Consider the following 8,325-nt stretch of genomic DNA (forward strand, 5'->3'; position numbering starts at 1 on the left):
ACGTCTTATCGCAATGTGAAATTATACTCAAAAATAAAGAATATTTGATGCAAAATTATGAAACAAATATTTTCATTTAGGATTTTTACTTATTGAGACATTATTTGCTAACATATAGCCTGGGGTTTATAGTTATCAAATGTACCAGGATTATAATTTAATACGCCAGACGCACGTTTCGTCTACACAAGACTCATTAGTGACGCTCAGATCAAAACAGTTAAAAAGTCAAACAAATTTAATAAGTTTATATGCAGCATCATCTTGAAATGTCTTCGAATGTTACGAAATTTTGACAGAGGTGTCTTCATATTCAAGCATTTGAAAACTTTTTTTGCCGTGTGGTTATGGTGATATGTATAAAACAAGATGTGGTATGATTGACAGTGGTCTTGTTTTTACAGTCAATATTACAATTCATCATTAAACATAGGTTTAAAATTACTTCTTTAAATTTTTGTCAGAATTTTAAGCGTCATTCACACACTGTTTGGTTGTCGGCATTTTACCAGCAACAGAATGTTTGGAAGATTGTCAAAATTACCTGACATGGTACGGCACATTTTAAGAATGAAATGGAGGATTGAACCTGGTTTTGTGAGTAGCAAAACCTTCCGCTTTTATGGCAATGTTAAATATAACACAAACACGATAACACTACATGACAGGACTACAGTACAAATAAATGCAAGAACATTACGGACAGAGAACATACATGTATAAAACAACTGTTAAAGCTATAATTTTATATCACTGCATGATTTCAATGAATGATGGACATGTAACACTTCGAGATTCTTTCTTTTTTTCAAACTTGCATGTATTTCAATTTTTAATTTTACTTGATTTATATATTAACAGAAAACATTAATCAGAATGACAATAAAGCATGAACTACCAAAGGTCTGCTAGCGGTAAATTACATACCAGTATTGTATTGATAGTAATTATTATAATATTTCTCAGACTTGACGATAATGCGTATTAATGTTCATTAATTAAAGTTTATGTAAGTGTTTATTTCCTTGCAGATGCCATTTGTTTACTTTATCTCTTATCTTGACTTATTTATGGAAGTCTGGGAATTGTCTGACCGCAATGTTAATAGTCTATCTTGTTTGATATAAGGCATGTCAATCTTAAGTAACTCCTCCCTTACTTTTCTAGGGTACATTAGAAATTTAGTTAAGTTGCAGTTGTAATTTTTATATGGATTAGATACACATGTTTATTTTTATGCAATATTTTTATTTTGTAATTATTTAAAATGGCTTCAAAGAAACGAAAATCCGCTAATGTTGTAAATTCAAATGATTCTAGCAAAAAATCAAAAGAGGAATTAATAGCAGAACTAATTGTGATTGGAGTTAATGCTCCTGCTTCATTTAGCCAAAAACAATTACAAGCTTTGTTACACTCTAATCGTCAACCTATGCCTGCTGTTAATGTGCAAACAAATGATGACACAGAAGTAGTCAATGATATCATATCAGAGAACACTATTCGTGAACTATCGGCCAATGTTAAATCGTTGACCGAAACAGTTAAAAGTCAAGGAGAAATTCTTAAAACAGTAGTGGATCTTCAAAAGAATGCTACCGGGAATGATGTATCGCATACTGGTACTCAAATTCAATCGTCATCTCAATTTATCGAAACACAGGGATATAGTGCTTCCGGGAAAGTGTCTGCTGGTATGTTTCCGCACATACAAACAGTGTCACAAATCCAGCGACAAAATATTAAAGAAGGCAAGTACATTAATTTAGTTTCTTTGCTTATTCCTGTAAATGAAAATCAAAGTGATACACAGCAAATAGAGGCAGATGGATCTATTCTCCTTCTTAAGCCAAAAGATCATCGCCTGCAGCGTGACCTATCTATCCAAGAATACATAGAGGCATTTAACATTTACAAAAACATTGTGTGCGAATTCGAAGATCGTCGGGTAGAACTTGACATGTTTTTGCAAGATGTCATAGAAATGGCAACGAAGTTCAAAGGTAACATTTTCTATGAATACCATAAGGCCTTCGCTAAGAAAGTTGCGGCAATTAAATTAACAAAAGGTTTGACCGTCGACTGGTCAATCAGAGATGAGAAACTGTATTCTTCAGTTTGCTTAGGGAGAGCTATCAATACATGTGGCGTATGTGGAAGTTCATTGCATAGCACTGAAATGTGTTATTTATCCGATACATCACAGGGCAAAAACAACCATTCCCAACAAAAGCGCAATCCTACAACACCGTATTCTAAACCACAATCAGCCGATATTGACCAGTACGGAAGACCAAAGCTATTCCACAAAGGGAGAGAAATCTGCAACTATTATCTCGCTGGTAATTGCTACAGGGGATCCGCGTGCCGCTATGCTCATGTTGACATGAATATGAAATCGTCAACTCAAATCAAACCCTCTACAAGTGTACCAAAAACAACCAAACAAGCAAATATATGACTAGATAATGATAATGTGTTAATGCATGCCACGACACCAATTAATGTAGATAAGTTAGCGTGGGAGCTACAGAGACATCCTGATAGATATTTCGTAAATTCATTAATTAACGGGTTACGTAAAGGATTTTTTACGGGCGTATCATCTCTACCGGAAAAGGTTTTAGAATGTAAAAACCTGCTTTCTACTACAAAATGTCCAGATGACGTGTCCGGATTAGTCAAATCAGAGTTAGACAATAATTTTGTTATAGGCCCATTTACGAAAGCCCCTTTTGATATATACAGGGTTAGTCCTGTTGGCATTGTTGAAGGTAAATATTCTAAAAAGAAAAGACTTATACTTGATTTATCTGCACCTCACAATAGTGATGAGCATAGTAGTGTCAACGACCTCATCAACAAAGAAGATTTTTCGCTTTCGTATATTAAAATCGATGATGCCATTAAAATCATCAAAGAATACGGTTTTGCCTCAAGATGTTGTAAATTGGACGTATCTAATGCATTTAAATTAATCCCTATTCATCCGAGTTTATGGCATTTATATGGATTTAAATGGAAAAATATGTATTACTTTTACACTAGATTAGCATTTGGGTGTCGTTCCAGTCCTAAAATTTTTGACAATTTATCTATCGCTATGTGTTGGATTTTACACAATAATTATGGAATTAATACAGTTCTACATCTACTAGATGATTTCTTAACAATCGACAGACCGTCAGCAAATGCCGACGCTACTATGAAAACTTTAGTTTCCGTGTTTGCTTCACTTGAAATTCCGATCGCAAAACATAAAACTTTAGGACCGGTAACATGCATCGAATACTTAGGTATAATATTGGACACTATTCGTATGGAAGCTAGATTACCCGAAAATAAATTATGTCGAATTAAGGAATACCTATTGTTTTTCCTCAATCGCAAAACATGTACAAAACGTGAGATGTTAAGTTTATTGGGTCATTTAAATTTTGCTATGAGAGTCATTATTCCTGGGAGATCGTTTATATCTTATCTACTTAACATAGCTCACTCTGTTAAAGAACTTCATCACCATGTCACTTTAAATTCTAGTTGTAGAAATGATTTATCATTGTGGCATAGGTTCTTAGATCAGTGGAATGGAATTTCTTTCTTTATTGATGATAATATAGTAAATGCGTCTGATTTTGATTTATATACTGATGCTGCGTCAACCGTGGGATTTGGAGGTTATTTCAAAAATCGATGGTTTCAAGCGTTATGGCCCATAGAAATGAAATTAGACAAGGAATTATCAATGTCTATGGCTTACATGGAATTATATCCTATAGTAATTGCTGCTATTATATGGGGTGATGAGTGGTCAGGGAAGCGTATTCTATTTTACTGTGATAATATGGCAACAGTTTTAATTATAAAGAAAGGGAGATCAAAATCATTAGAAATTATGAGATTAATGAGACGTCTAACTTGGTGTTCCGCAAAATATAATTTTATTATTCACGCTACTCATGTAGCCGGAAAATGTAATACTATAGCTGATGCTCTCTCTCGATTTCAGATGGACCGTTTTCGTCAACTGTGTCCGACAGCATCAGTGGAACCTTGTCACTGCCCGCCCCACTCAGAAATTCTGTGGAATTAAGTTGTGTGATTAATAATTTGTGGAGTAAAAGTATTAATAGTGCTACAAGAGATGTATACACATCTGGATATAAGTGTTTTCTCAAATTTCGTACCTCTCAATTCGAGGGAGAAAATATTGGAAATGTAATGTCTTATATTTCCGAGGATATATTAATTTGTTTTGTATCATATTGTCAGTCAGTGTTAGATTTGAAATATTCTACTATCAAGTTATATCTAGCTGGAATACGTCATTTTTCTATTGCAAATTGTAGTGTCAATCCTTTAGTAGATAATGTAGGTAAACCTTTGCTACGTTTACAAAATATTCTAAATGGTATAAAGAAAACTGAAAACAAAAGTGTGCGACAAAAACTACCGATTACTTATAGTGTGCTGCAACAGATTTACCAACATTTACAGAAAAGTATTTTCGATCCGCATTTAGATTTTACTATGTTAACTGCATCTGTTATAGGTTTTTTCGGTTTCCTGCGTTGTTCTGAATTTACATGCAAACAGTCATTTGATTCAGCTTTGAATTTAACTATGGATGATGTAGTATTTGTATCTGATTGTCAAGTTAATCTATGTTTGAAGGCATCCAAAACCGACATTTTCCGTCATGGAGTAATCATTAAACTATTTAAAACTAATAACAATATTTGTCCATATGTACAGTTGTCAAAATATGTAACATCCAGAAAAATGAACGGTGCAACAGATAATGATCCGCTATTGGTTGACAGTAGTAATTTAGCTTTACGCCGATCGTTATTTATAGACAAATTGAAAACAATTCTATCACACTTGGGTTTAAATGCCGATAAATATAGTGGACATTCTTTCCGAATAGGAGCAGCTACAACTTGTAGTTCTAATGGTATCCAAGATCATATGATTCAAACTTTAGGACGTTGGAAATCTGACTGCTACAGTCGTTATATAAGAACATCTGAAGTTGACATTCGTCAAGCTCTTTCGAAAATGTGTAAATAATTACGATTCAAACTTTGTTAGAAGGGAAATTAGTGATTCGTTATTATAATTTTTTATTTTTTGTTTTGTATTTAAGTAGACTATCGATTTCTGCTTATTTTTGTAAAGTTTGCTCTAATTAGTCGAAAACATATAAATAAGTAACAATATTCAATTTGGCACAACCACTGTCTCGGAATAATTTTGGGGATACTCAATGCGTTACAAGGGCAGCATGTGTAGCATTTCGTTTGGGCAATGTAATAATGAATTTCATCCATTCTTTACTTGTCACAAAATTATTATCTGAGTTCTCAGGCAGCCCTGAATAAAATGGATAACTAGGCAGCCCTCTCGTCGGGTGAACGAATCATTTGTTTGTCCATTTGACAGTTCTTTTGGATACATGTTTTAGTGTGCAAATGGTTTTTTCACTCGAGGTTATCCGTCTCAGGTTGCAAAGTGAGCCCATACCCTCTAAGCATGGGCTGGGCCAGCGCTCAACATGCAGGTATTAAAATTAATTAAATAAACTAAAAGAGTGGGTATACTTGAGTTACATATGTTTGACATGGGATGGGCCAGCGCTCAACATGTCACTCGTAGAGAGGTATTTTGAAGTAACATATAATTGTTCTTTGAATTATGCTTCGGGCTCTTGTAAATACTCTCTTTTAAAAGGCTCGCTTTGCTATTAGGTTCACATTGTTTGAGGTTTCATTCAATACTCTACGAGTTATGTTTCTGTTTGATGTATACTAAAGTGGCTCGTGACTTTCTCCTTAAAGTATATGGTGAAAGTTATTTGAAGTCACGGTACCACATCTACACTCTGTCGTCAAGTGCAAGTGCCGCGATAGATGCTCGAATAATGTGAATTTAATTGAGATATGTATTTTATTTTTTATTTTTTAAATACATATCAATTGCTAGCATGTTGCCCGTAACGCCAATTTTATATTTTGTATTTTTTATTATATTATGTTTTTATTACTTTTGTATATATATTATGTCTTGAATACAAGCCTGTGTAATTATATATAATAAATATTAGTCATTCTTAATTGATTTGATTACTTTAACTTAGGTGGCAATTTGCTATACTTCATCAGTCGTTCTAATTCTGCATCTATGACAGATCTAATCTGTACCGTTACACACATTTAAATCTTAAACAGCTGGAGAAAGTTCATCGCTCGTTCAAATCTTTATCAATAGAAACACGGCTCATAAATGCGTATTAATGTTCATTAATTAAAGTTTATGTAAGTGTTTATTTCCTTGCAGATGCCATTTGTTTACTTTATCTCTTATCTTGACTTATTTATGGAAGTCTGGGAATTGTCTGACCGCAATGTTAATAGTCTATCTTGTTTGATATAAGGCATGTCAATCTTAAGTAACTCCTCCCTTACTTTTCTAGGGTACATTAGAAATTTAGTTAAGTTGCAGTTGTAATTTTTATATGGATTAGATACACATGTTTATTTTTATGCAATATTTTTATTTTGTAATTATTTACCCTCCATCCGCCCCTTACACCCCCGAGATTGTGGTTTGTGCTTTGGCAACATGTGCAGCAATTCGTTTGGGCAATGTAATAATGAATTTCATCCATTCTTTACTTGTCACAAAATTATTATCTGAGTTCTCAGGCAGCCCTGAATAAAATGGATAACTAGGCAGCCCTCTCGTCGGGTGAACGAATCATTTGTTTGTCCATTTGACAGTTCTTTTGGATACATGTTTTAGTGTGCAAATGGTTTTTTCACTCGAGGTTATCCGTCTCAGGTTGCAAAGTGAGCCCATACCCTCTAAGCATGGGCTGGGCCAGCGCTCAACATGCAGGTATTAAAATTAATTAAATAAACTAAAAGAGTGGGTATACTTGAGTTACATATGTTTGACATGGGATGGGCCAGCGCTCAACATGTCACTCGTAGAGAGGTATTTTGAAGTAACATATAATTGTTCTTTGAATTATGCTTCGGGCTCTTGTAAATACTCTCTTTTAAAAGGCTCGCTTTGCTATTAGGTTCACATTGTTTGAGGTTTCATTCAATACTCTACGAGTTATGTTTCTGTTTGATGTATACTAAAGTGGCTCGTGACTTTCTCCTTAAAGTATATGGTGAAAGTTATTTGAAGTCACGGTACCACATCTACACTCTGTCGTCAAGTGCAAGTGCCGCGATAGATGCTCGAATAATGTGAATTTAATTGAGATATGTATTTTATTTTTTATTTTTTAAATACATATCAATTGCTAGCATGTTGCCCGTAACGCCAATTTTATATTTTGTATTTTTTATTATATTATGTTTTTATTACTTTTGTATATATATTATGTCTTGAATACAAGCCTGTGTAATTATATATAATAAATATTAGTCATTCTTAATTGATTTGATTACTTTAACTTAGGTGGCAATTTGCTATACTTCATCAGTCGTTCTAATTCTGCATCTATGACAGATCTAATCTGTACCGTTACACACATTTAAATCTTAAACAGCTGGAGAAAGTTCATCGCTCGTTCAAATCTTTATCAATAGAAACACGGCTCATAAACATTATTTATTTATGTGTATGTATCTTTTTGGTGATTGTCTCTTTGGATTACTCTTTTAACGACTGAAATATCCAGTCTGGATGCAAAATACTGTTAACATCATTTCAATTAATTAATCTTTTTTTACTGAAACGTGGCGTTTTTCATATCAAACATCATTGTATTAGAATTTCATATTATGTAATGATACTATTCAGTCAAAAATAAGATACTTAATTTCTAAATTTACTTCTTTTAATTATAAGAACTGAGAATCTAAATTAGAAAATATTATCAATAAAATATTTCAAACATTGAAACAGTTATTATATAAACCGATTGCATTAAGTCAAACCTTCATGGAAATCAAACTGAAATAGTTATCAAAAGTACCAGGATTATAATTTTATACGCCAGACGCGCGTTTCGTCTACATAAGACTCATCAGTGACGCTCAGATCAAAATAGTTAAAAAGCCAAACAAATACAAAGTTGAAGAGCATTAAGGACCCAAAATTCCCAAAAGTTGTGCCAAATACGTCTAAGGTAATCTACTCATGGGGTAAGAAAATCCTTAGTTTTTTCGAAAAATTCAAAAGTTTTGTAAACAAAAAATTTATAAAAATCAAATGGTAGCTCCCTTATGTAGACGAAACGCACGTCTGGCTTATTAAACTATAATATTGGTACCTTTGATAATTTTTTACCGCTTTAAAGACTTT

At 33.2% G+C, this 8,325-nt stretch overlaps 1 long non-coding RNA gene across 1 annotated transcript; it reads left to right on the forward strand.

Annotated features, from left to right (window-relative positions):
- The first annotated feature begins 983 nt into the window (after positions 1 to 983).
- On the forward strand, positions 984 to 7,453 carry LOC143076510 (uncharacterized). Its single transcript, XR_012978675.1, has 2 exons — positions 984 to 1,751; positions 4,010 to 7,453. It is a non-coding gene; the product is annotated as an uncharacterized LOC143076510 (long non-coding RNA).
- The last annotated feature ends 872 nt before the right edge of the window (positions 7,454 to 8,325 follow it).

This window comes from Mytilus galloprovincialis, chromosome 5, assembly GCF_965363235.1.
Source record: "Mytilus galloprovincialis chromosome 5, xbMytGall1.hap1.1, whole genome shotgun sequence".
NCBI lineage: Eukaryota > Metazoa > Mollusca > Bivalvia > Mytilida > Mytilidae > Mytilus > Mytilus galloprovincialis.